Source organism: Haemorhous mexicanus, chromosome 9, assembly GCF_027477595.1.
Source record: "Haemorhous mexicanus isolate bHaeMex1 chromosome 9, bHaeMex1.pri, whole genome shotgun sequence".
NCBI classification, from domain to species: domain Eukaryota; kingdom Metazoa; phylum Chordata; class Aves; order Passeriformes; family Fringillidae; genus Haemorhous; species Haemorhous mexicanus.
In genome coordinates, this window is record NC_082349.1 from 22,962,151 (window position 1) to 22,988,856 (window position 26,706).

A 26,706-nucleotide genomic window follows, 5' to 3' on the forward strand; every position below is an offset into this window, starting at 1 on the left:
ACTCATTATTTTCTTCTTTTTTCTCAGGCTATAAACAGCATGCCAAGGAAAACAGTTCTGTGTGTGGTCATTTCTGTGCATTAATTTATTTTACAATTTTCTGAGGAACCATTTCAATTCAGTCCAAAAAATGCTGGAGGCAACTGTGGACTATTTGATTTTTTCCAACTGGATGGCTTTACTATGTGATTCCAATAACTGTCAGTTTTATCAAATAGCAGAACTTTTCCATTTACTAAATTCTGCTTATTTCATTAATTTAAGACCTGCTCCAGACCACTTGTTAATATTTCAGTTTGTCCTTAATGCACAGAGCATTCCAAGACATCCAACAGGAAACAGCAAATCAAAGTTACTCCACTATTCACTAAGTGTGCAACCAACTGCATCCATTACTTACTTCATGGAGGCATTTCAGATGGTTCACATTTCACTGGAATCAGGCTGCTAAGACCCTTGGAGTAATTTTACCACGACTTAATCAGGAGTGAAGTCCTATCTCATGTTACCCTCTGTCAGCAGGCCTTTGCACCCCAAGGAGCCTTTCCAAATCCAGTGCATCTGCAGCACACCAAGCTTGCTTTCCTTTGCCTCTGTTTGGATTTCTGTGTCTGCAGAAATGTGAGCACAGAAAACTTAAGTCTGGTAAGAATAAAGGAGCAGCAGGTGTGTTCAGAGGTAAGAATGATCTGCTTCACAGGAAAGCCACATACAAAGGGGGAGAAAAAAGGAAACAAAATGCTATACATCCATTCTATACATCCATTCATTTAAACTATTTAGCTACTAGTTAGGATATTAGTTATTAAGTGCAAGGTGAAGTACAGATAATGACATCATCACTGACAGAGACTGGATCTGTTACTCAAAAGGGTTCAGAAATAGACCTGGCAATAGTTAAGTAGAGATTTGCCAAAGGAATTATCTGTGTAGCTGTGAATGGAAATGAAAAGCTAAAGGGTGAGGCCATCCCTGGGTACAGCTGTATAGGGGCTGTGATAGTTTTCCATCCTGAACTTATCTAAGGCCACTTAGCCAGGAGGAGAGGTTCCTGGGAGGGAAAGGAGGAACACAAGAGCATGGAAGCAAAAATATTGGGATCTTGTAGTCATTCACATATATTTTATTTTTATATATATATATATATGTGTGTGTATATATATATATATATATAAAATATATGTGTATGTATATATGTATATCTATAATGTATGTGTGCACACATCCACATCAAAGCACATCCCTTCTTATCTGCCACATAATATTGTCCTGTCTGCTGACAGGCTCCCTCCCTGCTCCTGCTCCTGCTTTCAGCAATTCATGGCACTGGGCAATCTCCTCACTCAGGAGCTTAAGCCTGTACAACACATGCCATTAGGTGGAGGGAAGTCTTTATCAGTGATTCTAAGAGCACTTACTATTTTGAAAGACTTTGACAGGTCCTTTCACATTAAAGGCAAAGGGGAACTAGCATAACAATCATTCAAAGCAGGGGATGTCTCAGGCTGGCTGTCAAATGCTTTGGAGCAAGCATAAAGACAGCAGTTTTAATTGGAAAAGCAAGGTTATACACACAGGTTTGGACAATGCCTCTCTCTTCAGAGGGGGGGGGGATAGCTTGCCTGTAAAACTATTTGTTATACAAGTCTGGGATGGCAGAAATACAAGAACATTTCCAGAGACTTCATTCAGGCTGGCTTTGATTTAGCTAATCTCCTCAGAGACCTGCAAGGCCAACTACACAAGCTACAAAAATGACTAAATAGTTTAAATCTCACATAAGGCTGACACTTCCAATCAGCATCTGTTTTGTTCAGTTAACCACCAATCTCAATTTTTGCTGTCAGAACTAAGGGGATCACATCTGATAATATTTAATTCTATTTCAGCCTCTAAAGTGCTACAGCATTTCAGGCTTTCATAAAGTGAACTTGAATTTTCACTGTAGTGTGGCATGCTTCAGAATGTGTGCACACATATACACAGCCCAGCCCATAATGACAGGCTCTCATTCACCCTCTGTCTCATGATCTTGCACATTTTTAATGATGTTCACACATGTAGGAAGTGAAATAAATATTTACCAATTTCACACATTAGTTACTGCTGAAAAAGAATGACTTCTTGAAAACTATTGACTTGTAGATTATAACAGCAGCTGAAAGTACTAGGTACCCTCTGATGGTTCAGATTCAGGGTATTCACTTAGTAAAAGGATTGGTGGCTAAGGAATTACTTTTTTACACTGTGACAACCCATCATTCTATGTGTGATTCTTCCCACACAACAAAAAGTGAGCTCAAATGCTGCACAAAGTTGGCTTAGTGGAGACAAAGCAAATTACAGTTGGTAGGCACAGGGAGTCCTTTATTTTTTCACAGTCTTTCAGATCCAAAAACCATCTGAGTGTCTAAGGAGGTAGCATCTGAATTAATTAATGACAGAATCATCTGAAATGACAGAGCAAGCTGCTTTCCTACCAGCTAAAATGACACAAAGTGTCAGACCTCTCTATTAATTTCTCTTTAATCCTCAGCTGCATAAGTCCCTGAATTATGAGACTGATCCACTACACTAGCAAAACAGTATTGTAGAGACTGAAGAAAGGTTTCATTTGCAACATGCACAAACAAGTAACCAGCAAAGACCAACAGAACCCACATATGCAAGCAATGTGCAAAGATGAGAAATTCCTCAGGTATAGCAGCCCAAATGCCTCACAAGCAGATCCCAAATAGTCCTCAAGGAAACATCAGGGAAAGTTAAAAGAGACTCCCCAAATAATTCTGTTGGTGGCTTACTTAGGTCAGCTCAGAACAAAATTCTCCATGCAAAATAAATAAAACAAACCCCCTGCTTTCAGAAATCCATTTTTAGGAAGCCTTTAAATGTGAACTGACTCTGGCACAGTCCTTGAACCCAAGTCCTCACACTAATTTCTGCCTGTGGTTCCAATTGACTCAGTTTCTCTGCACACTCTGGTCCATTTTCTAGAGAACTTTGAACTGTGAATGACAAAACCAAGGATGCAGCATCCAGAAGCCATGGACCTCATCTTCCAGATCGATTTTAAGCTGCTACACATGAAGTGCAAAAAGACATTGCCACTGGTAAAGATGCCACCTTTTCCTCCTCCACCTGTGCTTTACACCTTCCCCACCTGCTCAGGGTGGCACTGACCCTGCCTGCATTGTTTCCATTGCTGAGAGACCAATTTTTACCTCCACCAGGCAAGGAAAAGCTGTCAGAGTTCATCATGCTCTGCAGGCAGTGCTCACTCATTTACAAGCTCTGCCTTTCTCCTGGAGAATCAGAGAGAGATCACTGCAGCTGAACTGAGTGAACACAGCACAGTGGATCATAAGCAGCACCAGAATCCTCATGGCTCATTTCCACAGCTTTCAACAAGAGATTCATGCATTGCCCAGCTATTTCCTCAATTTTCCAATCCTTTTTGGAATACCTTAGAGATACCTAGAGTGTCACAAACTGAAATGCTAACAGGGCATGGAAGAGACACTGCCTCGCAAATTTGCTGTGAGCAAGGAGCATTATCTACAATCTTCCTCCCCAGAATGAAATCCTAAATAACCAGGTGACTGGTCAGCTTTAACACTGACTGACAAAGGTGCATAAATGAGAAAAATACACTCTGGGAAGCATGTAAGAGAACTCAGAAAATATCATAGTCATTAGCTGTCCAGATGGTGCACTTACTGTTGCTGAGCTTTGAATCATGAACTAAGCAGTACAGAAAATTCTTGACAATCTGCATTTTCAACATGAGTGAGTCTTTTCCAGATGATTCCAATACTAACCTCACACAAAAAAAGAAGTGGATAAAGATACATTCTTTTGAGCTTGTTCTTTTTATTTTCTAGAGAACTTCTGCTTCTTTGAACTCAGATTTAATCTATGTATTCAGGTTGTCCTACTTGCAGAAGTGATGGTCTGTTTATACAGCTGGTGTGCTGGTGATTTGTAAGAACAGGAAAAGTTGTTCAATTTCTCTCTATAGCTCTTCTGAGCTCTACAGAAGTGCTTCAGAACACACAACCATAGCACACCTGTGTAATAGCCACAGGTAACACAAGCAAGAGAGACAGGAGAACAAAAATGAACCCCTGTGGTCAGAGAGGCTGCAGAGAGCTTGCAGTGTCACCAACAGCAGTGTCCACAGTTTAGACAAAACTGCAGGATTTGAAGTTTTTAAACAGAATCTATTTTGAGATATATTTTGAGAGATATATTTTGACAGAAGGCAAGCATTAGAATGGAACAGAAAGCTCCTAGAAAACAGGGATAGATTCACCCTTTGACAAAATCAGTCTATCTGAAAAGAAAAAGGAACAAATCTATTTTTAAGCTCCTTAAGTACTGACTATATCACTCACAATCCTCTAAAGGATTCCAGAGATAAAAGTCCAAGAAAGAAGTTCAGTCCCATACAGAACACTCTACAGCCACATCAGGTTTTATGTCCATTTGAGTCCTTTTTTCTAGAATCATGTACAACTAAATGTCACAATTATTTTACTGTTCCACCTCTTTAGGCACCCTCAGTAACTATTCTGCCTCATTATGCTGACACACAGATAGTGCAGCCAGCAAAATCTTGAGACTCATCATAAAACACTACTATGTTTCATGAATAAAATAGCAGCAAATTGAATGATGATGAACACAGGTTTGCTTTAGAATGAAAAAGAATCCTGCACTGTGATAGAATCCAAGATATTTCATCATTGTTTCCTGATCAGATGTCTTTATACTACTGATTTCAATCCCAAATGTACAAAAAATTTATTCAAATGTCACCTCTAAAAATCCCCTTTTCTTTAAGAGAATCCTACTGGAAACCTCTCTTCCATTCCCAACTTCATGCAAGGTACTCTGTTTTGAGGGTACTTGTTACAATGCAAAATATTCTATTTTCAGCAAGACATCCTGCAAGTCCAACCTTGCTCCTGCCTCTGGCTTGAAAACTTAGCAGAAAATTGGACAATCCACCATTATCCACTGCAAAGGGAACAGCCTCTGAGTGATTGTGAAACAGCACTCACAGATAATTGCATAGAAAACTTAGCAACAAAAGCACTGAAAAACCTTTTAATCTTACTCAGCTGACAGCAGAGATTGGTTGCAGGATATTTTTAAACTTTTGATTTCATTAGTGACAAGTAGCACAAAAATTTACCTGTGTCTTCAGCAGACATATCTGCATGACACTGTGGGAGCAGAGCATTTACTCTAAAAATATTGGCTTGCTCAGTAGCTGAAAAGATTCTCCTATCTTAAATATTTTCAGTTATCCAAATGAATGACATAATCTGGAAATTCTCTGCTAAATGCCTGGGCTTTTATTTCCCCCCCCCCCAAAAATGTAATCAGCCCTTTACTTAGATTACATGAAAAACATCCCCTGATTCAGCTGCCCAGTTTTGCATCACAGGTAATGGATGGCTGAGGAAAATGAAAACAGGTGTATTTTATACCCATGTTTGTCCAGTTTGCCCCGTGAATTAATGAATATATTTACAGAAACCAGGAGTAATATACTGAATACTCACAGGTTAAGAAAATATTGGTAAAATACTCACTGTACAATGAATAATATAAAGAAAGATTATTTTAGAAATTCTTTTCTAGCCTCATTTCTGGGTCACAGATTCTCTTTGTTTATTAAGACCTTGTCCTTTGCTTTTCAGGAATATCCTGGATTTTTAAAATCATGAGGAACATAAAGAATTTACAATATAGGAAAATCAAATAAAAATCTTTCCATTACTGTACCAGATCTACATAGAAACTAGTCCAACAATTAGTATTTTTTCAGCATAAGTTATTTATTACTATTTTCTAAGGAGAAAAAAACTCCAAACCCCTGATTCCACCTCTTTTTTTATTCCTAATCATTTGAAGAACATTTCTCTATCAGAGATTTATGAACCAAACCTAAGGACAGTGCCTGTTTTCTTTCAGGATGCTCTGAAGTTGCCCTTCTGAAATCCTGAAACATTAAATAAGGCCAAAAGCATCCCAAGAATATTAAATAGGTAAATTACAAACTTGGTTTCCAGATATTAAAAGCAAATATACCCTTCTCCATTTCTTCCTTGCAGCTAAACTGCCACTTTTCTCATCAATATCTCCTTTTATTTGCCTTGCTCACTTCCTCCTGAGGCATTCAGCTGAAATAATCTGTAGCACATCAACTCATTTCAACTTAGCTACAAAATGGGTATACCTGTCAGGAGTGTATTTACTTTGAATATTACACAATTTCAAACCATGGGAAAAATGAAATTTTAGCAGTCTCTTTTTGGAATAGAATGACTGAACATATCTGAAGACATTAGAAAAGGAATGACATTAAATTGTTGCCTAAGATACAAGGATTGACAGCTCAGCAACATGGGAATTTTCTTCTGCTTTTAAATTCCAAAGCCAACCAACTAAAATCCCCACCACCTGCTGATTTATCCAAAGCCCCCAAATCATAATTTTCCTTCTGTCTTGACTCCAAAAAGACTCTAGGCTCCAAAAATACTCCTGTTCTTCTGCTTTATCCTGACAAAGAATCTCTCTCATCCTACTTTCATCCCAATCTTCTATGCATCTCCTGTTCCTGCTCTACTTTTCACTCTAAGTTCAATTGTAAAGCATTCATTCTCTATTTTATCCTTTGCTCCTCACATCCTAGTTCTCTTTCACTGCTTTTTAGCCTTCAAAACAATTTCTCTCATTGCCCTCTTTCCTGGACCATACCCTTAGCAGGTTCCCAGAGCCAACAGACCCTCTAAAGTTTCCCTTCACACAGCTGCAGTGACCCTGATGTAAAGAAAATCTTTATGACTCCATGGTTCTTCTTTAAGAACTGCACTTGAGAGTGCTTCAAAAATAACAACACTTTTGTGGTTTGCATTTCACATAAAATATTTCCCACCACAGCAAATGCTGTAGATCACAAATTCATTTCAACCACTGGCTCACAAGACTAAAATGCAAGAAAAGAGACACAAAAGTACTTTTTCTCCTTTCATATTTGTTAAGGTTTGCTTCTATTGAAAAAAAAAAAGAACTTATTCAAACCACATCTACAAACAAAATACAAAAGCTGATCAGACCTCCCTGAGCTTGATGCTGTTAGATTTAAAAGTTTTCAAGATACAGTATTATCCCATATTTCCTCGAAATATATATATTTGTTTTCATAGCAAAAACATCCTCAATATACCAAAACTACTTTTGAAGTTAATATTAAAACTAATTTTGAAAAACATCCAAACACAAAGTAGCCAGTTCCCTTTGAAAGCCATCTTCCTCAGGCTGCTGCAAGTACATCTTTAGGAATGACATTTCCTGTTATCAAATGAGTATATTCCATTTCAAAGGTAAGTTTATTTCCCTTCTGCTTTTTTCCATTTAGATCTCATTACACTCTAGCTCGATTCAGGGTCCATGAGTCACAAAGAAAACTTCTTTAAATCTACTCCTGCAAGGTATGAACAATCCCTGAGTTTTGGGCCTTGGAATCACAGTTCACCTTTTGAAGAAAATTAATTATTTAAAAGACCAAAAGGGACAAGCCCTAAGCTGAGCAACAGGAAGTTGATCTAATTAGCCACAAAAATCAGGCAGGTTGGGAAAGACAGGGTGAGTCAGTGCTGCTTGTATGCAAATTGATCTGGGGCATACTAATGTTAACATAAAAATGTGTTGGAAGACCTTTTTCTGGCAATGACCACAAAAAGTTCCATCTAAGCCAGCCCTGCAGATAGGAGAGATAAGGTATCATGGACTGTGTAGCATTAAGAATTTTTCTTAGAGGAACAAGGATTTTCTGATTAAAAGGAGGATTTTTTTCTCAATACTTCAATAATCCCTAGTGTTTTTCCAGTACTCATAGATCTTGTTTTCCCTTGAAAAGAGAAATGAATTTTCTTGGTGAATAAAAATGAATTATCAATCTAATGGTTCTGATCACATTCTGGAGTCCTACATTTACATGATTCCCCTGATGTTAAAGGCAGACACTTCTCTTCAATGACCTCATGACATTGCTGACACCCTTGCCCTTACTCTAGAAATAGCACTAAGCACTTCTGTCCTTCAGTTCTTATCAGCTGACTCCCCTCATTCCTCTTTTCACCATTTAAAAGCATTAATCAGTGTAAGCTAGAGAAAGATCCATCTTTTCCTTGGTTTCTGTATTGTTTTCTTGCACCTCACTAAGTCTCAGTGAAAAACACACAGGGTACTGCAAGTAGGAAGGAGAACCCTCCTTTCCTGCTTATTTCACATAAGTTAAATAAATAGTTCCCTGCCTAAATGACACCTAAGTGGACCAACAGCCTCCCAAGGCTCTTTCTCACCAGGCAGGAAAGCCCCAGGGCTCCTCTGTGCATGGCAGCACAGAGGGCTCAGTCAGGGAGCATCCCTTGCCTGCCAAAGTTGCCCTCCTGGGCTGAAGCTGATCTGGGATCTCTCTCATGGATCCATCCTTGGATTTCAAACCAGCACCTCCCATTTGTGAAGCACAGCTCTGAAGTTCTGGCTGCTTTTCTTCATTCTAGCCTGGCTCAGAGCTTCCCAGGGTAGGGACTGCAACCTCTAATCAGCAGTCAAGCTTTGTCAGGAGCTAAGGCACAGCACTTCCAACTCTCTGCATCTTTGTTAAATCCAACTCAGCTTTTCAGCTGCTGCCTTCAAACTGGATGCCTCTCAAATCAGGCCTCAGACAGCTAGAACAGCTATCCCCTCATTAATCTTTTGTTTAATTAGGCTTGAAACTGCTATGGCAGAAGAAGGAAGAGAGCAGGATAATGTATTTGGTGACCTAAAGGAATGGTGATCTAAAGGAAAGCTGAGAAGCTAAGAACATTGGGAGCAGCCAACTTCATGGTGGACTGTACAACCTTATATTGGTTTGTCATTTTCAGTGTAGAGCTATGAAGAAAATTGAGGTTGAGCATTTCAACAGAGGTTAAGAAAGTGAAAATTTCCCTTTTGGTTGCAACCATGTTTTTCATTACCAGGGAAACATGTTGTAACCTTGACAAAAGCCATAACGAGAAAACTATTTTCTAACCATAAAATAATTTATATTCTCAGATTCACCCCAATGTTCACAATATTCCATCTCCCCCCCTCCCAATTCCAGAGCTTCAGAAGGCTTATTTCCCCAAACCAAGCCAGTTCATCTGCCTCCCTGTTTAGCTGAGTCTTCTTGTGCAAACCCAATATTCTTAACAGGAACACCTTTCATTACTCCCTAGAATCTAGCTCTGAGTTATGATTAAAACTGAAAGAAACAGCTGATCTCATTTGATCAGTGCTGCTATTTCTCTTCATATTTCTGCCTTTCTCACAGTCCCACTTTGCAGTATCTATTGTCAATACCTATCCTTCTTGTTACTTCAGTCTGAGAAAACATCAATTTGACTAGAATTACAAAAACCAGAGACCATTAGTTACTAGGAAAATATTTTCCCCCTCCTGGGCACAATCAAGGAAAATCCATTCACTGAGTATAGGCAAATACAAAGTGAAATGCCTCAAAAATATGGGAAAACACTGTATACCATAATTCTCACTTGTTAAAATGGATGCTTGCAGTGCATCATCAGCTTCACAGAAAATGTTGAGTTGACTTTGTCTGTCACACAGGAACTGAGGGTGGAATGTATTCCATCACGTTTTAAACACATGAGCAGCAATATTGTACTGGATAGACTTGATATGGTGCTTAGATGAGTTTGCCTGAGGCAACAAGTAAATGGTGCTTTATCTCCTCTCAATGTCAAGCCCACAGCAGTGCAGGGAATGGAACTAGTGCACAATTTGACAGAACTGCTGCTCTGTTATGGGCACACCTAACCATTGAATATCTGCTTGGATTTCCTTCCTCCTCCAGAGTTCATTCCATGTGGATTTGAGGAAAGCACGTGCTCTACCAGGCTGCCTTCTCTCTGAAAAGGGACAACTCTGCTCATCACAGCAGCCACTCCTTAGGAAACCCAACTGAGCCCAAGGCTGAGTGGGCAATGGCTTGTGCATGGCTCATTTTGGGAAATAACTGCACCCAGAATGTTCTGAACATTGTTTCAGAGCAAAAAAGGAAGAACCCAAAGGCCCACAGGTCCTTGAATTTCCCCAGGTTTTGTTTCAGGTTTTATATGCAGGGGAAATTGGCTTTTCCTGTCCCACAGTCATTCAATTATAGAGGAAATTATTAATTATCAATCTTAAAAACCAATGTTTCTATATTGTCTTCTTCAGCTCTCATACAGCCTATCAGGTAACTCTGCAAGTCTATTCAGGCATTCAGTAAATCACATCTCTATCAGCTCTAAGGAGTATTCAGGGATTTCAAGATCTGATTGGAACAATCCAGGGTAACAGTCAGGATTATTATGGTCTGTTTGGTCAATCAGGCTGTAATGTGTGAGAATTTGGTGTTCAACTTAAGGAATGTCCATGAGATTTTAACTAAGCCTTGAACAATTCTTATGTCATTGTGTCATTCATTATCTTCTGTGTCTCAGTAGATTCACATATGAGAGAGGGAAACACTCAGTGATTTCTTTCTGATTACAGCAGGGCAGAGAAGAGAAGCCACTGGTCTTTCCTCCACTGTATCCTAATTCTTAGTTGGGAAATTACAAAAATTGCTTTCTTAGAACCTGAATCTAGGACAGAGAAGGGTAGTGTAATAAAGAGAGTTATTGGTACCTGGGATTTACATTTATTTATGGAATAGGCAAAAATATTTACTTCATTACCCCTCATTATACAAACATGGTATAGGACATTTCTCCTAAAACTGCATATCTTTATGAGTACTTTTTGTCTCATTATCTTGAATAAATCTTTTACAAGTAAGTACAAAGATTTTCTTAAAATCATCATCACCATCTCATTTTACTTTCCATTGAGCTAAAGAAACCCTGCCAATGAAAAACAATTCCAAGATTGTCACCTTCTCCTTTCTCCACCAAAAATTGTGCATAAAAATCTGTTTATTGGTTTGTTTCATATGTTACTGGCATTCAAGCAGCCACATTAAGTGTGATTTGGTTTTATCTGAAGATGCATTTCCTGACCAAATGAACCCCCTTTCTCCCTAGATACTAATCCATATGTAGGAATACTATGCTGTTCCAACCTCAAGCAATTTAAAAGATCATGACCATCTGTTAAGCATTACTTGCAAATTATTCACTGGCATCTCTACTTGTTGACACAAAAAAAATAATTTCTGAAAAAAAAAAACCCAAACCAAAAGAACCCAGTGCTGAACCATCACAGATTGACATATTTAGGATTGAGAACAACTCAGATTAGTCTTCACTGCTCTCCCTCCCTTTTGAGGTCCAGAAGCACATTCCATAGGCTCTACACAGATACCTGGAGATGCTCCCAAACCTTAGAGAACCCACGGTTTGTTTTGCAAGCAGTGCAGAGCATCTTCTATTACTGAACAAGACTGCTTTAGCACAGTCAGATGTAAACTGGTGAATGACTTAAAATATGGTTCTCAGTAGAAACTATTTAAACCTTTCACCAGTAAGTGTTACTCAGGATATTCCTGCCAGTCAAGTGGCAAACTAATTTTTAAATCAGTAGGAAACAAAGTAGGTGTGGCAGGAAACACAGACTGTTTTGTTTACTAAGATGGCCCTTTGTGCTGCAGAAGTCATGTTCCAGATGAAAGGCACTTTCAGCTGCTGTCAGGGGAAAAGCACGTGGAGAGCCAGCCACATTATGATGTGGTACTCTGAGATGACAAGGTGACACGCAGGGGAGCCAGGGTGGCCCAGCAAGGCTTCCTGCCGAGTGAAGCACTGCAGATGAAATTGTCACAAGCGCCCAAAGTGCCTCCTGAGCTGCTGACACCAAGTGACAGAGCAGTGTACTCCCAGCAGAGCAAATGTTGGGATTGCTCAGAGCATTCTGTGAGCACGGGCAGCCTGCTTGCATTGCACAGCACACACAGGAATCCTTTCATAAAGGAGATGGCAAACACCCCACCCATTGCATTGCAGCGCCTTGCACAAGCTGCTGTGCCCTTCAGAACACACCAGTGGCTTCTCCAGCAGTGCCCAAACACATGGGCATGTCAGAAACAGCCAACAAAAAGAAGTTTTATGCCTGCAGCTCAGCAGAGTAACAGCTGGCTTCCCTGATTCTTAGGTCTCGGAGGCTGTCATGCTTTGTAGTTCTTCAACCATTAAACATCACTGACTCCCTTTGTCCTGTGCAAAATCAAATGTGTGGATGATTCTTAGTGAATACCTGCCTCTCAAAGGGAAGGCAGGAATGCTGGACTCCAAGAAATGCCTTCAATGGTTTTAACTTTTCAAACAACAGCAAGGAATGTTAGAACAAATGGCCTAATAAGGACTGATAAACAATACCCAAAGAAAATTTGGGGTGCCACCGTTGTTCATGACAACAGTGTTGGGACAAGGACAAGCTTGCAGCTTGACTCAGGGCCACACTGTCACAAAGAGTGGGATGCCATGGCTACAGCAAGACCTGGCAAAGAGCTGAGACAGAAGCCTGGTGCAAAGGGAGAGACCAATGTTTAGTGAGAACATTCAAAACAAATGCATCTAAAGGAAAAAGTGCTCTCTGGAGTACAAAGTCATCAGCCTGGAATGAAACATCCAAGTGCAGAAAATGTTCAAAGAGACAGGACAGAGCCTGGCCTGTAAACCTGCATTTCAAAGAGACACTAATCCCATAGCACAGGCTGGGAGATCGATAGTAAGTAAGGAAATAAATAAACTGGAATAAAGGAGCCACTGGGAAAGCTGTGGGCATTAAGTCTGCTTAATGGACTTAATAGCAAGAGTGTATTTTTCTGTTTTCTTCTTTTCTTTCTCCTACTTACCAAACTCATTCACACCATGCTTCTGGACTATATTAGTCCTTATAATTTGTAAGGTTCCCTGATATCAACTTTAACATATCAATAAAGCACATGCCAAAATCAATTTCCCTACTACCACTTTTTGTTAAATCAACTTCTGCTTATTCAAGACCCATAATATTTATGTGCTTCTGACTCAGATTTAAATCCCATACCACACCATATCAGTTATTCCCAATTGCATGCTTTAAGCATCTATTCATTGCCACTGAAGTATAAAAATGCACTTACACAGTTAAAATTAAGTGCATGACTCCACTTTTGGACTGAGGTCACAGTTTAACTCTCTAAGATTGATTCTGTAAATCCACACATGGAAAACTGTACCAAATAAAGCCTTTCTTCAAGGGAAGGGAGGAAAAAAAAACAACTCTGGGTAACTCTGCAAGAAGATTAATCCAGTTATAAAACAATAATTAAATGTATGAGCAAGCAGATCACTAATTAGGAGAACACTTAATAACCTGAAAATATTCTTTAAACATAATGGTAGAGCAACTAGCAAGTGATAAGGGCTGTTCTGCAATCATAATAGAGGCTATTGGGACTACATCAAAAGAAAGTTTATTTAGTATAGCAGCTGATAAGACCTTTCATATGCCCTAAATACAACAAAAATTCTTATTTATTGCATAATCAAAATCACATGTTCCTCCTCTATGCTGCTACTAATCCTAATACAAGTCTTATGAAAAGGAAATGGTTCTGGTAGGAGGAGGGGTGAAAATAATGATTTGCTAATGGCTTTGTTTCCAGTTAAAACTGAACAGCGACTTCTCCATGTTTTCAAACACTGTGAAAATGCCATTCTAGAACAAATGGAGATTTTTCAATGAAATTATGGAAGTTGCAAAGTGGAGGAAAAGAGTGTCCTTAATTCTAGGCACAACCTTTCTCCACAGACTGTATCAGCATGCTCTAACACAGAACCTGCCTGGTGACAGAAAAGGAGATGCTGAAAGCACTCTTAAGGTCCCTGAAAGGGGACTCATTTTGGAGCAGCCAGGCACAACTGATAAAATAATAGTTATTTTACAAGGTGATCTAACAAACAGTTTGACAAGATAAAAGTTTGTGTGGCAATACCTAGTAACTTTGCTTTGGCATTAACACGAGAATATTGTAGCAGGAAACTGAGCAACTCACTTTTAAAGAGCAATTCTTGCTTCTTTATTGTCTTGCAAACAGCTTCTTCAGAATCAGTCATACTTACATTTATTTCCTTTCCAGTTATCAGCAGAATGTTTGACAGCAAAAGTACATTTTAATCTCTTGTGCAAATGCTTAGAATTCATTTATATCCTAAAACTAATTTAGTCAATTTACCTTAGTACTCACACAAACTTTTTAAAATAGCTGTAAACCTATTTTCCTTCTCAGAGATGAACAAAGCTATTTTGCAGCTCATTTAATTTGTCACAGACACTGAAAGGAATAGCAAAAGTCATTTGCTTGTCTGTCACATGGACAAAATTTGACTACAGTTCCTGTTCAGGGCTCCAGATTATTTTCTCCAGTTATAGCTCTATAAAGAATGGGAATCTGGGCTTGATACTGAACAAACATTCCAGAAAAACTAAACCTCAATTACTGAATAAAGCTGCTGGAAGTTTTAAGTGAATCCAAACATTTTCCATGTGGACACAGTCAATTTTCAAACATTTCAGTTTGCTGATATGCAGAGCTATGCAAAGAATCTGCCAGACTGTGACACAGACTACTTCAAATGTGGGAAAAGTGTCTCTGATGCTCCCTTCAGCAAGCCCCAGCTCTGATGTACCTGTGCCCTTCCTTTTGTCCTTACAGGCATCAGACTCACCAAAGCTGAAAATCTCAAGTTTAAGTTTCATCATGACAGACAAGAGGCACAATCCATGAACTAGAGAAATGACTTGAAACAAAAGTGGGAAGGGGACCCCTTCTCCTCAGCCTGTTGCAAGCACAGAACAGGACCTTCCCTTCAGATTCCTGCTCTGACCCTGGCACTGCAGAGCCTGCAGCGTGTCCAAGGACCTGGGACAGTCCCAGTTTAGCCAGATCTCAGATGTGCCAGGGTTTCTCTGCTCTTCTGACAGATGCTGCCCCTCACACTGAGAGCTCCCCTCTCCCCTGCCCTCGCTCACCCATCCCTCTGAGCCTTCCAGCAGCTCCACGGTGCTCCAGGGTCACCCCGGGAGGACAATCCCCAGGCACCTCCCAGCCTGCCATGGTCTTGGAGAGCACAGCAGAAAAACCCCTGGAAACAAATCCAGTCAAGAATTCCCTGTTGGAATTGACCTAAAAGTGAATAAGCTGGAGCTGTTTTAGGAAGGGGGTGATGACAGCAGGTCAGAGCAGAGCACACTGCACACAATTGCATTTCATTGCTCCCATCAGCTTCTCCCCTTCATTTCAAGAGTTCCTGTCTCAGTGTCTACAAGTGCTGCCATCACCAATGTTGCACTGTCTGCCTCAGCCAAAAGCTTTTCTTGGAGGCTGTAAAACCTCTGAGTTCAACTTGCTCACAGATTTCTTCAAACCTACAGTGCACTCTGGGGATTTCTTGATACCTTTGTGGACAACAGCAGGAAAAGAGATTTGAGACTGGGGACAGGTAAGGACCATCAGGGAAAACCAGATCAACATCAAAAGTTTAGACAAAACCCAACCCTCAAAATATTTATTTTTACTTTGGGTATGTATTCAGCACTGAGTTTTCAAAGGATCCTTTAAACATTATGAGCTCTGCTCCCTATTTCCAAAGGTCTTCAAAATTCTCATCCCACCTAGTGGACAAAACCACCAAGTTCTGCAGCAGCTTTGTCTTTAGAGGGTTTTAAGATCATAACACATCAAGCATTTGTCATAATGTCAAACTAAATTGATTTACAAAACTAAGATTTAAAATACATTTCCTCACAAACTTGGCTATTTCCTACAGATAAAGTAAATCCTTTCTTGTTCTCTTTCTTCTGCATTAATTTAAACAGGTTGATTTTTTTAAAAAAAACCATTTTTACTGGAACCAGAACAGGAGGAACTTTAGGTGACTTAACAATAATCCCTCTGTAACAATGGATATAATTTCACAATAAAAGTTAACATTTGGTAAATTCCACAATAAAATATACCTTCTCAAATACAGCACACATGCCTACAGCAATATGTGTGTGAGTAAATGGAAATTGTCAGTTTTGCTGAGAAAGCAAAAAGAAATAGTGAAACAAATGAAATGAAGGAAGTAATTAGAATATACTGTGAATATACTGGCATAACATTATCACATAGATATTTTTCCAATTAATTTTTTGGGGTTGCTATATGAGAGACTTTTGTAAAGTCCTAATTAGCTGATCCAATGTCCTTTAGTTCTCATAACAATGGCAATTCATGAGACTTACTGCACACCAATTATATCTCTCAGTAGAAATGACTTGCAGAACTCTTTTGCTGTATTAAAATGACAGACACTACTTTGTCCTTCACTATTCCCTTGGCCATAAAAAATAGATCTCCTTGGATTTTAATGAGGTTAAAAGAGGTACAAATTATAACAGACATATAAAATATTGTTTCTGAAAATAAATCATTTGATAGATCATTTATAGCTCCTAATTTACAGAGATTTAAAGGATGTTATATGAAATGTTCTATGTGATAAAGAAGTTAACCTCCTGCCTTTCTAGCTTTTCTGGCTTGCTCATATGAGCTGAACTTTGAGAAAATTTCTTCTTTTTAACCTTTTTCCCCCACTCTCCCTGGGAAAATAAAACTTATATGTTTAGATAAAGAACATCATGTATAACCTTCTCTATCCAGTTGTACTGGGAAGAACCTCACATCCCTTTCTTGAATCTCCAATCATAAATGTTATATTCATGCAGATTGCAAGTGCAGGACATTCTCCAGAGACAAATGACAATTGGTAATCCAAATCCTGGGCTGGCTTAGTGACTGTGACCCTGCAGAAGGAAATCACAGAATCACCTGGCTTGTAAAACCCCTTAAGATCATGGAGCTCCACCTCCGAGTGCCAAGCCAGCACAGTGTGGCAGGACATCCACCCCCCCCTCCTCCCCACCACAGACAGCTGGGGCACAAAGACAGAACCTGGGCTCAAAGGCCCAGCCAGGGGGCATCTCTGGCCCCAAAAGGGCTCAGAATCAACATCCTAGTCAGGGTAGCAGGTGTAGGAAGAGATACAAGGAGTATTCTTGACTGAGAGACGCTGTTTTACAAACTATAAAAAACACATGAGTTATCACAGAGGCCTCTTACACCCTAACAAGAGCTCAAGACTTCTCCCAGAGTGTGGACACAGATCCCATGGTTACTTCCCTGGGGATGAGGGTGAGGATCTTGATGTGTGTCCCACCAACCACTGGATGGTAAGGGACACTGAATGCTAAGTTACATTAATTCTTTGCTAGCTGTAACATCAACAGGTACCTTCAACTCAGTGCTCTACTTGTTTCCTAGTAGATTCTTTTTGTCCTTATTCCTGTGTAGTATTAAGTCTCATGTCTGTTAGTTTGGTGTCTATTAAATAAATAATTCACTCTATAATAAACTGAACCAGCCATTATTAAAGAACTTGGCAAAGAGAGGGTGTTTTGGGGTGCTGGCTGCCTCAGCAAAGCTCCTGCCTGCTGCCAGAGGCCTGGGCAAAAGGCAAGGACTTATCCATTACACCCATTTGTAACACAGCCTGGCTACCACAGAACCCTGTCCCTAAGTGCCACACCTGAACCTCTTGGAAAAACCTCTAGGAGTGGTGACTGAACCTCTTCCTGGGAAAACCTGTTCCTGTGCTACATCACCCTTCAGGTGAAGGAATTTCTCCTAATACCCAATATAAAACTGACAAATAACACCAGACTACTTCTATGTCTGGGCACTTCATGACACTACTTCCCAAAATAATCTTTGCAGGTAAATATTGCCCTTCACACCCATTTTTCCCTCCATAATATTTCCAAGAATGCTGTGGGCTTTAGACTGCCCAAGTTTTCTTAAACCCCATTCCTTTAGTGACATTTTCTACAGAAGCAGATACATAAACATGGCAAACACTATACAATCATCTTAATCTCTCACAAATTTACCATATTCTAGCCAAGAGTAGCTGGAGTCCTTTATTAGAAAACTGGGAAAAAATATTTATAAAAGAAAAATATTTGCAATGAAATTAATTTCTTGTTCTTGTCATAATGCAGAAATTTCCCAGAGCAATTATCAACCACAATACTCCAGGGAGCAAATTTAGTATTGCCTCTTGAGGGAATCCACTTCTGTTCCTTTTCTGAGGTTTTCTGCTGTACTTCAATTCACCAAAGAAAGATCCTATAACGATCTCTTAATTTCCTTATTAATTAAATGTCCTGTAATATTTTGTATAGCCTTTATTGATCTCCTTTGTCTACTTAAGAATGCTAATCAAGTACCCTTTAGTTTAAAAATGTCTCCACTGGCATCCCTAGAGAGCTGATTCTTGCACTTCTGTGTGCCTTTCTGCCAGAACTGCAATTCTATAACAGTGAGATTTAACAAATTATCTCCTATTATCTAGATATTTTCATTGAGGAACCCCATTTTTCTTTAATGAATTTTTTTTTAAGAGAAACTGAACTTGATTTTAGGAACATTGCTCAAGCAGGTGCAGGTCACCAAACAGCTTTTAGCATATGTGCAGTTGATCATTTATTCACACAGGAGCAGCAATAGATTAATTCCACTTTTCAGATTTGGAGGTCACTGGAAAAATAAAGTTCTCCTTAGGTAGTATGAGCTGCCTTCAGCCCACGCCACCAATCAGGAGCAAAGCATTAAATTCTTCCTAGAATCAACACCTGCATTACCTCCCACAGCTGCACAGCCCTGCCAGAGACACTTGGCTTTCTTATGGGCTAAAGCCAGGTCTTTACTCCCTCTCCTGGTTTAATACTACCAGAAAGCACTATGGAAGAGTGGGGCACTGCAAACAGCAGTGGCTCAGGATTGCAACAGAAGCACAACAATTTGCATAACAACAAACCCTTACTGGCTCAGTGACCACTCGTACTGGTGTGAGAGGTTAAAGTTTTTGGGCTGCAAAGAACAGTTTATCAGGCACCCCAAATGCTCTGCACCTGGCCAAACTCAAATCAGGGAGGTAGGCAGCAATGACTGCATCAGCTGAACGTTAGCTCAGGGCTCTGATTTCTTGACGTGTTGTGCTCTGAAACTGCTTTTCTGAACATATGGCTTACCTAATTGAGGGTTTGGACTAGCACCAAAATTACAAACTGCGTATGCAGGCTGGAAATACAATGATATATGCATTACAGGAACCCAAAAATAGAGGATGAGACTGAGGGATCATAAAAGCAAAAGAAAGAATTAATTACAAGGCAAAGAGAAGTAGTTAATTAAAATCATGAGCTTACAATCAGAGCTGGAAAAACTAAAAGTGAAATCCCAGCAACTCGGCATGCTCTGATTCACATCCAAACAACTCCAAACACAGCTGTGGGAAGGAAATGCGTTCCATTTGCCTGCTCTTGCAGGCATCCACCCCATGCAGAGAAAATGCACAAGCAAGCAGTTCCAAAAGTGACTCTCCAGCACTCTGTGGGGCGTGGAACACCTGCTGAAATACACAGTGCATCCTGCCTGGGAGCCCTGAAATGCACTGCATCCTGCCTGGGAGCTCTGAAATGCACTGCATCCTGCCTGGGAGCTGTGCTGGAAGGGCTGCAAACACAAACACACTGCATGCTGCCTGGGAGCTGTGCTGGAAGGGCTGCAAACACAAACACACTTCATGCTGCCTGGGAGCTGTGCTGGAAGGGCTGCAAACACAAACACACTGCATGCTGCCTGGGAGCTGTCAAACACACTGCATCCTGCCTGGGAGCTGTCAAACACACTGCATCCTGCCTGGGAGCTGTCAAACACACTGCATCCTGCCTGGGAGATGTCAAACACACTGCATCCTGCCTGGGAGCTGTGCTGGAAGGGCACAGCTCCAATGCTTGGCACAGCAGCCTGATAAGTATCTACTAATGAAATTTACTGAACCAGAAACACTGACTGGAAACGGTTTGGAATCAACCATGACATCATGCTTCCTTACAGATATTGATCATAAACATGACAGTTGTTTCCCCAAACAGCCTGTTCTGAAACATCTCTCATGCTGATAAGAGTCCTGAATTGATGGGAATTTTTTGTTTTGACTACAAGCAAAGTTTCGTTTTCTCTTCATGTTATTCAGCTCATTTTTTTAAGCAATAAACCTTAAGTTAGTTGCAAATAAAAAATATTATCAGAAATCCAAGTCACAATGTTTTGGTTTTTTTCTATCTCCTTATTGGGTTTGCTTCGAAGGTTTTCCTGCTAGTGCAATTTCTTTCAGCTCACTTTTGTTTGATTTTTCTGAAACCTTCAATGCATTATTAAAAACAACTTTTACCTGGAATACATAATTACGTGGGGGGTTTTAGTCATGTTAGATGAAAACCCTCAGATTATGGAGTATAAAATGTCAGTTTTCACATTAAGCAAATCCAAATCCTATAGGCAGGCAAACCTAAGAATTTGTATTCTACACCACCTTTTTCTCATTTGGAGCAGCTAAGCAGGATGAACAGAGTAGCATGCTATTCAATATGACTACTTTTTCCTGCATTTTGTGGGCTGAGGAATGCAAAGCTGTTTCATTTAGAGGCCATTAATCACCCCTTAAAATACAGTGAGAGATAGCATCATTGCTTGTATGTGTGAGAAGAATCAGGTCCAAGCACGGAGAAACATGGTATCCCAATGCAGTACACAATTATTCTTTGTGGGGTTTTGTATTTGCTTTTGAAAGCTCCAGAAAGTACTAGGTAATACCAGAGCTAGCACCAGAAAATGCTGTCAGCAAACACATGGGAAATTCAGGATATTACCTAGGAAGTTTAGCAGCCCACCTCCATGGGAGGAAATGGAGCAGCTTGAGAGGAGGTGATTAACTGATACCCTACTTGACTTGGCACAGCACGACTGTGACAGGAACTCTCCAGGTGAGACCTTCAGCCAGTCCCAGAGATTCCCTCAGGCAGCCTGTGCCAGGCATTTACCACCTGACAGGCACTCCTGAATCCTTCAATAACCTTGAGAGAGGCACGGGGGTGTCTTAGCAGCTTCCCCAGGTAGCTCCTGGCTTAGAAGCAAATTCTACCCTTTTTCAGCAGAGAAGACACTTTGTGAGCACAGACCTCCTGCAGATGAAAGAATTGTCCCATATGGCTCTCTCCTGGTGATGTTTTGCACAGAACTTCAAATAATTGAAGGAAACATCACACATGAATTGGAGTCATCAGGCAGAACCCCAGGCCAGCTGGATACAAGAATCCAGCAGAACAACAAAACTGTCCAGGGAGTCTTGGCTCAATCCATCAAGTCACCATGCCAGAATCATAAGATGATCTAAATAAGCTTCTTATTTTTAATGAGTTCCCACTCTGTGAGCTCAATACAAGCAGCCCTTGAGAAGCTTCAGGTTCTCCTGAGAATCTTGAAACTCTTTTTTATTGTTTTGGTCAAAGGCAGTTGTAAACATGATCTGACTTATTCCTCACTAAATGATTCAATTCATTGATGGAGAACTGAATGTACACAATACAAATACTTAATTTGTTATTATGTACAAAAATCTAGGTATGTCAATGTATATGGGAGTCTGAAAAGCAATTTTTCACACTGGAACTTTCTGAACAACTGTAGGATATAGTTTTTATAGGTTTTACTAAGAAGATAGAGTTATTTAAAGCTGGTGCTATATAAAGCTGGAGGGTGGAAGCCTGAAAGTGAGAAAAACAGTGCACAAGAGCATTACACCATGTCATGGAAACAAACACTCGAGAAGCAGAAAATGGTTGGTTCCTAGCCCAAAGTCAATGCCAGCCTCTCTACTAAAACTAAAAACCATTAAAGAGTAAGTTAAATTGTGACACTGTGATATGGACATGAGCCTACAAAAGCTGGTGACAGGTCTAGAAAAAGGAAATTAAAAAAAGGAAAAACCATTTATTTCAAGGTGAATTGCAAAAGCAGAAACTATTATAGACCAAGGTGAGAGAAGGATTCTCTCTTCAAAGTAATATTCTCTGTGATGCTTGAAAAGTGCCTGGAAGTATTTTGCACTGCAAAAGTTTTGAGATTTAGTGGTTTGGAGAAGAGGAGGAGAAGTGGAGGACAGTTTCCACCTTGTTTTTCATTTCACAAGTGTTGAGACTTCAAAGCTATGCTATAATAGTGCCTGTTCAGTGGGTGGGGAGGGTATGTTCTTTAATTGAAGTTATGTAAGCACCAAATACTTAGGAGTGGGGTCTTTTATAAACATTCATCAAGTTCAATTAGTATTAATAAAGCCTACAGGAAAAAAGTGTAAAACCCGACTGCCAAAAATAAGACAAACTAGAAAAATCGTATTTTCTTTCATGGCTCAAAATTCTGTATCTTCTGTTTTTCACTAGTGCATCAGTCCAGCTTCAAAGATCAGAATTTTAAATGGTGATTATCAGTATTTTTGGAGCACTCCTTTAATGACATCAATTACAATAATTGGGTATAACTGGGGGGGAAGGCTTAGAGAGTTCTATAGTTTTTAGACTATCCGAAAAATCTCAATTGTCCAATTAACCTCCCAATCAAAACAAAAAACAAACAAACACAACCAAAAAAATTCAAAAGTAAATAAAACAAAAAACCCCAAAAAGCATATTCCTACTTTCAAAACCCAAACACATTTACATTTCAAATTGTTTGCTTGAAGCTTTCCAGGCTTCAGGGCCCTGCTCCTTTTCCACTGCTTACAGTTATTTAGTGAGCAGGCTGTACACTGCACACAGCAGCTGAGGATTTTGTCTGCCACTTCCAAAATGCACATAGCCTGACTGTCACTCAGGTATTCCACTTTGGAGACAGTAAAAGCTGTGGCTTTTTATAATTGCTGTATAGGAAATAATTCACAGTCTCCCAAAAGTCAGAACACAGAGATGGAAAAGTGTAATTCTCCCTGTTTTCTTTGGTGTTGACCTTACTCAACACAAACAAGATTGATGATCTAACTTCATTCTCAACCAGCTCAACTCTTTGTAGCACCCATCCAGCCTTTTACTCCAGGCATAAAGAGCTAAGAACATACAAATACTATTGGACTCACATCATTATAGGGATCAGAGAAATGCATTTTAATGTATTGCATTTTTACTGTTCCAAACTTGAAGTTGTAAGTACAGATTATTTTTTTAAAATATTCATATTTAATTTTCTTCAATTCAAATAAAATGTCTGCCTTACTGCAGAAGCATGTCAGGGAAAAAAAAATAGAGTAACTGTAAAGTGAATCAGAATCTAAGCACACTTATTGAAAGAGAGACTTTGTTATTCCAGTGTCTAAGGAAGAAAAGCAGCTCATTTGAGCCTCCTACTAAGATGTGCACAGGGAGAGTCAGTAAGACAGGAGCAGTTTGAATAGCAGAATGGAGCAGAAAGTGACTCCTTTACTGTGAGAGGGGATTAACCAAGCAAATTCAGGATTTTTCCTGAGAGAGTTAAACAAAAACATCAACCAACTTGCACTGTCATTTCAGTGTGTCACAAGTCACTATCCAAAACCATAAAAAGGTATTTGGTGAGAGCATTATGAGTTGGACATCAGGAGAAGAACCTTTGTCTGCCCCCCAGTGTTCTAAAAACACTGATTGTGGTTTTGAAAAGATCCATTATTGCAATAGATAAACAAGGCTTTCATAAATTTATGCACTAGATAAGCATCACTTATCTATACTTTTGGTCTTTTGCTATTTCAAATCTGTTATTTGATACCTGGTAATTTGCTTTGTGACTTTATCAATGAAAGCCATAGTTTAGAAATGACACATAGAAGAAAAAAATCCTTTCAGTGGAGCACAGCTAAGCTTTTTCTCTTTTTCTTCCTGAAGACAAGTTGGCAAAAGACAAGCGAAGCATACTCAGCTGACAATGATACAAGAAGTCTAGGAAACAGACTATGAAACAGGTATTTAACTGCTTTTCTCTTTAGACAACAAGGATCATCATTTAAAAGAAAGATAGTAAATCACTGCTAAGAAGGCATGTGTTGTAAATCTTGACATCCTATCCTATGATTTAGAAAAGGAGATGTAGGAAGGGAGATTTAAAAATGAGAGAAAGTCAACAATCTGTACCAAATGGCTTGGAAAGAACTGGTTATCCTTCAGGGAAAGATAATTATCTCTGCTATATCCATACTGTCTTCTGCTGGCACCAGCGTGTTCCACAGTGTGAAACAGATGGTGCACACTCTCAAAGCTTCATGGTCTTATTGGGATAAACAAAGCCATGAAACACAGGAATAGATTGTGGGGACAGAGGATTCGGTATGCTGAGAAGCTGGGCTAAAGAGAGCTCATTATAATCCCTGTGCAAGCCCCATTACCAGAAGAACACCATCTTTGTGCTCAGAAGAATGGGGCTGGGTATCTCAGCTCTTTCCCTGCAGCCATCCGCTGCACCTCGGCACGCCAGGTGACATCCGCTGCACCTCGGCACAGCAGGTGACATCCGCCGCACCTCGGCGCAGCGGGTGACATCCGCTGCACCTCGGAGCGTCAGGTGACATCCGCCGCACCTCGGCACAGCAGGTGACATCTGCTGCACCTCGGCGCAGCAGGTGACATCCGCCGCACCTCGGCACAGCAGGTGACATCCGCCGCACCTCGGCACAGCAGGTGACATCCGCCGCACCTCGGCACAGCAGGTGACATCCGCTGCACCTCGGCGCGTCAGGTGGCATCTGCTGCACCTCGGTGCATCAGGTGACATCTGCTGCACCTCGGCGCGTCAGGTGACATCCGCCGCACCTCGGCACGCCAGGTGACATCTGCTGCACCTCGGCACGCCAGGTGACATCCGCTGCACCTCGGCGCAGCAGGTAACCAAGCATGCTGCACCTCAGCGCAGCAGGTGACATCTGCTGCACCTCGGCGCGTCAGGTGACATCTGCTGCACCTCGGCGCGTCAGGTGACATCCGCCGCACCTCGGCGTGTCTGGTGACATCCGCTGCACCTCCGCACGTCAGGTGACATCCGCCGCACCTCGGCGCAGCAGGTGACCAAGCATGCTGCAGAAGCCCCGGGCTGCTCCTTCCTGCAGCGTGGCTGATGGAGAGGAAACCCCAGAAACCCCCTCCACTGTGGTGAGAGCCCCCCTGGAGCCCAGCTCTCGGTGTGGGACAGACAGGGATCTGTCAGGGGCTGCAGAGCAGGACCACCAAGGTGCCCAAAGGGCTGGGGCATCTCTGCTGTGGGGGCAGGCTGGAAGAGCTGGGCTCGTTCAGCCTGGAGATGAGAGCCTCTGGGGAGCACTCAACACTCTCCCTGCTCCAAGGGGGCTTGCAACAGAGGTGGAGACAGACTGTTTAGTAGGGCCCGTGGCAACAGGACACAGGGTAGGGGTAGATTCAGACTAGATGGAAAAAGGACATTTTTTACATGAGCGTGGTGAAACACTGAAAGATTTCCCAGAGACAGGGTAGATGTCTCACCCCTGAAAATACTAAAGGTCAGGTCAGACACTGGGCTCTGAGCAACCTGATCTAGTTGAAAATGTCCCTGTTGACTGCATGGGGGTTGAACTTTAAGACCTTTAAAGGTAGCTTCCAACCCAAACCATTATAGGATTCTACAGAAAACCACAAAATCAGAAGAGCTGAGGTTGGAAGAGACCTCTAAAGGCCATTCCATGTCCAAACCTCCTCCTCAAGCAGACTCCTAGAAAGGATTGAGCAGGACTAAATATTCCCTCTTTGTGTGTGCAGGAACTCCTGGTAGGTGTTGGTAACCCCATGGGACTTACCAAACTGCTTCTTTTTGATGGAATACTCACAGGAAACACAAAGAGATTAAAAGTAGACAAAACTAACACTGTCTTAGTTACATAGGACCTAGGAGTGACTACAGAACCCACCAAATGCAGACAAGGCATCTCTTGAGCTTGGCCTTCCCTTGAGAAGCTGTATGGACACACAGTACTAATAAACACTCTGTACTGATCAATCAGAAAGCTCCTACTAAAATGGAAAGAGAAATAAGTTAATATTTCCTCAGAAGTGTTTGAAAGGATCTCAGAAGCTGAGCTGATGGCATAAGAAAAACCTTAAAAGAAGCTGATGATTTGAAACCCAAGCCATCAATGGAGAAACAGATTACAGCCATTTTTTGAGAGGACAATCACATCTAATGATAACAAATGTATAACTCAGGTAATAATTTAAAAGAGTGGAAATTAGTTAATGCTTTTAGTTTAATGGAACACAGTCCCACTACATCAGATTAATAAGAGCCTTTTTTCATAATAATTACTCATAATATTGATTACATAAATAATACTAATACAGTCAAACAAACCAATTGCATAAAGAACTCTGCTGGAAAGCCAAATTTTTTAGAGGACATCTGTGTTTCCAGACCCTTTAAAGTCTGTAGGATAACCAATAGAGTTTAGCCCTCCTCAAATGAAAGTACCAAGAGCAAGCTAAAGGATAGGCTGCTGGCTCTGAAGCACATCTTGCCTGTGCTTCATGAAATGCTAAACCAAAATGAAGCCTAGAGTCTTTGATAATTTCTGTTAGAACTAATGAGGAAAGAGTAAATTTAAACTATGGCTTTCTATTTACTTGTGCTCAAAGAAATTAGAGGCCTTGGGGCATTTTCACCTATGAATTCAGAATATTGTTTCACTGCTGCTGAAAATTTCCTTT

At 40.5% G+C, this 26,706-nt stretch overlaps 1 long non-coding RNA gene across 1 annotated transcript in view; it reads right to left on the minus strand.

Moving 5' to 3' along the window:
* The window catches only part of LOC132330794 (uncharacterized), a 95,989-nt gene that overhangs the window by 51,339 nt on the left and 17,944 nt on the right, over positions 1-26,706 (minus strand). The window lies entirely within an intron of this gene.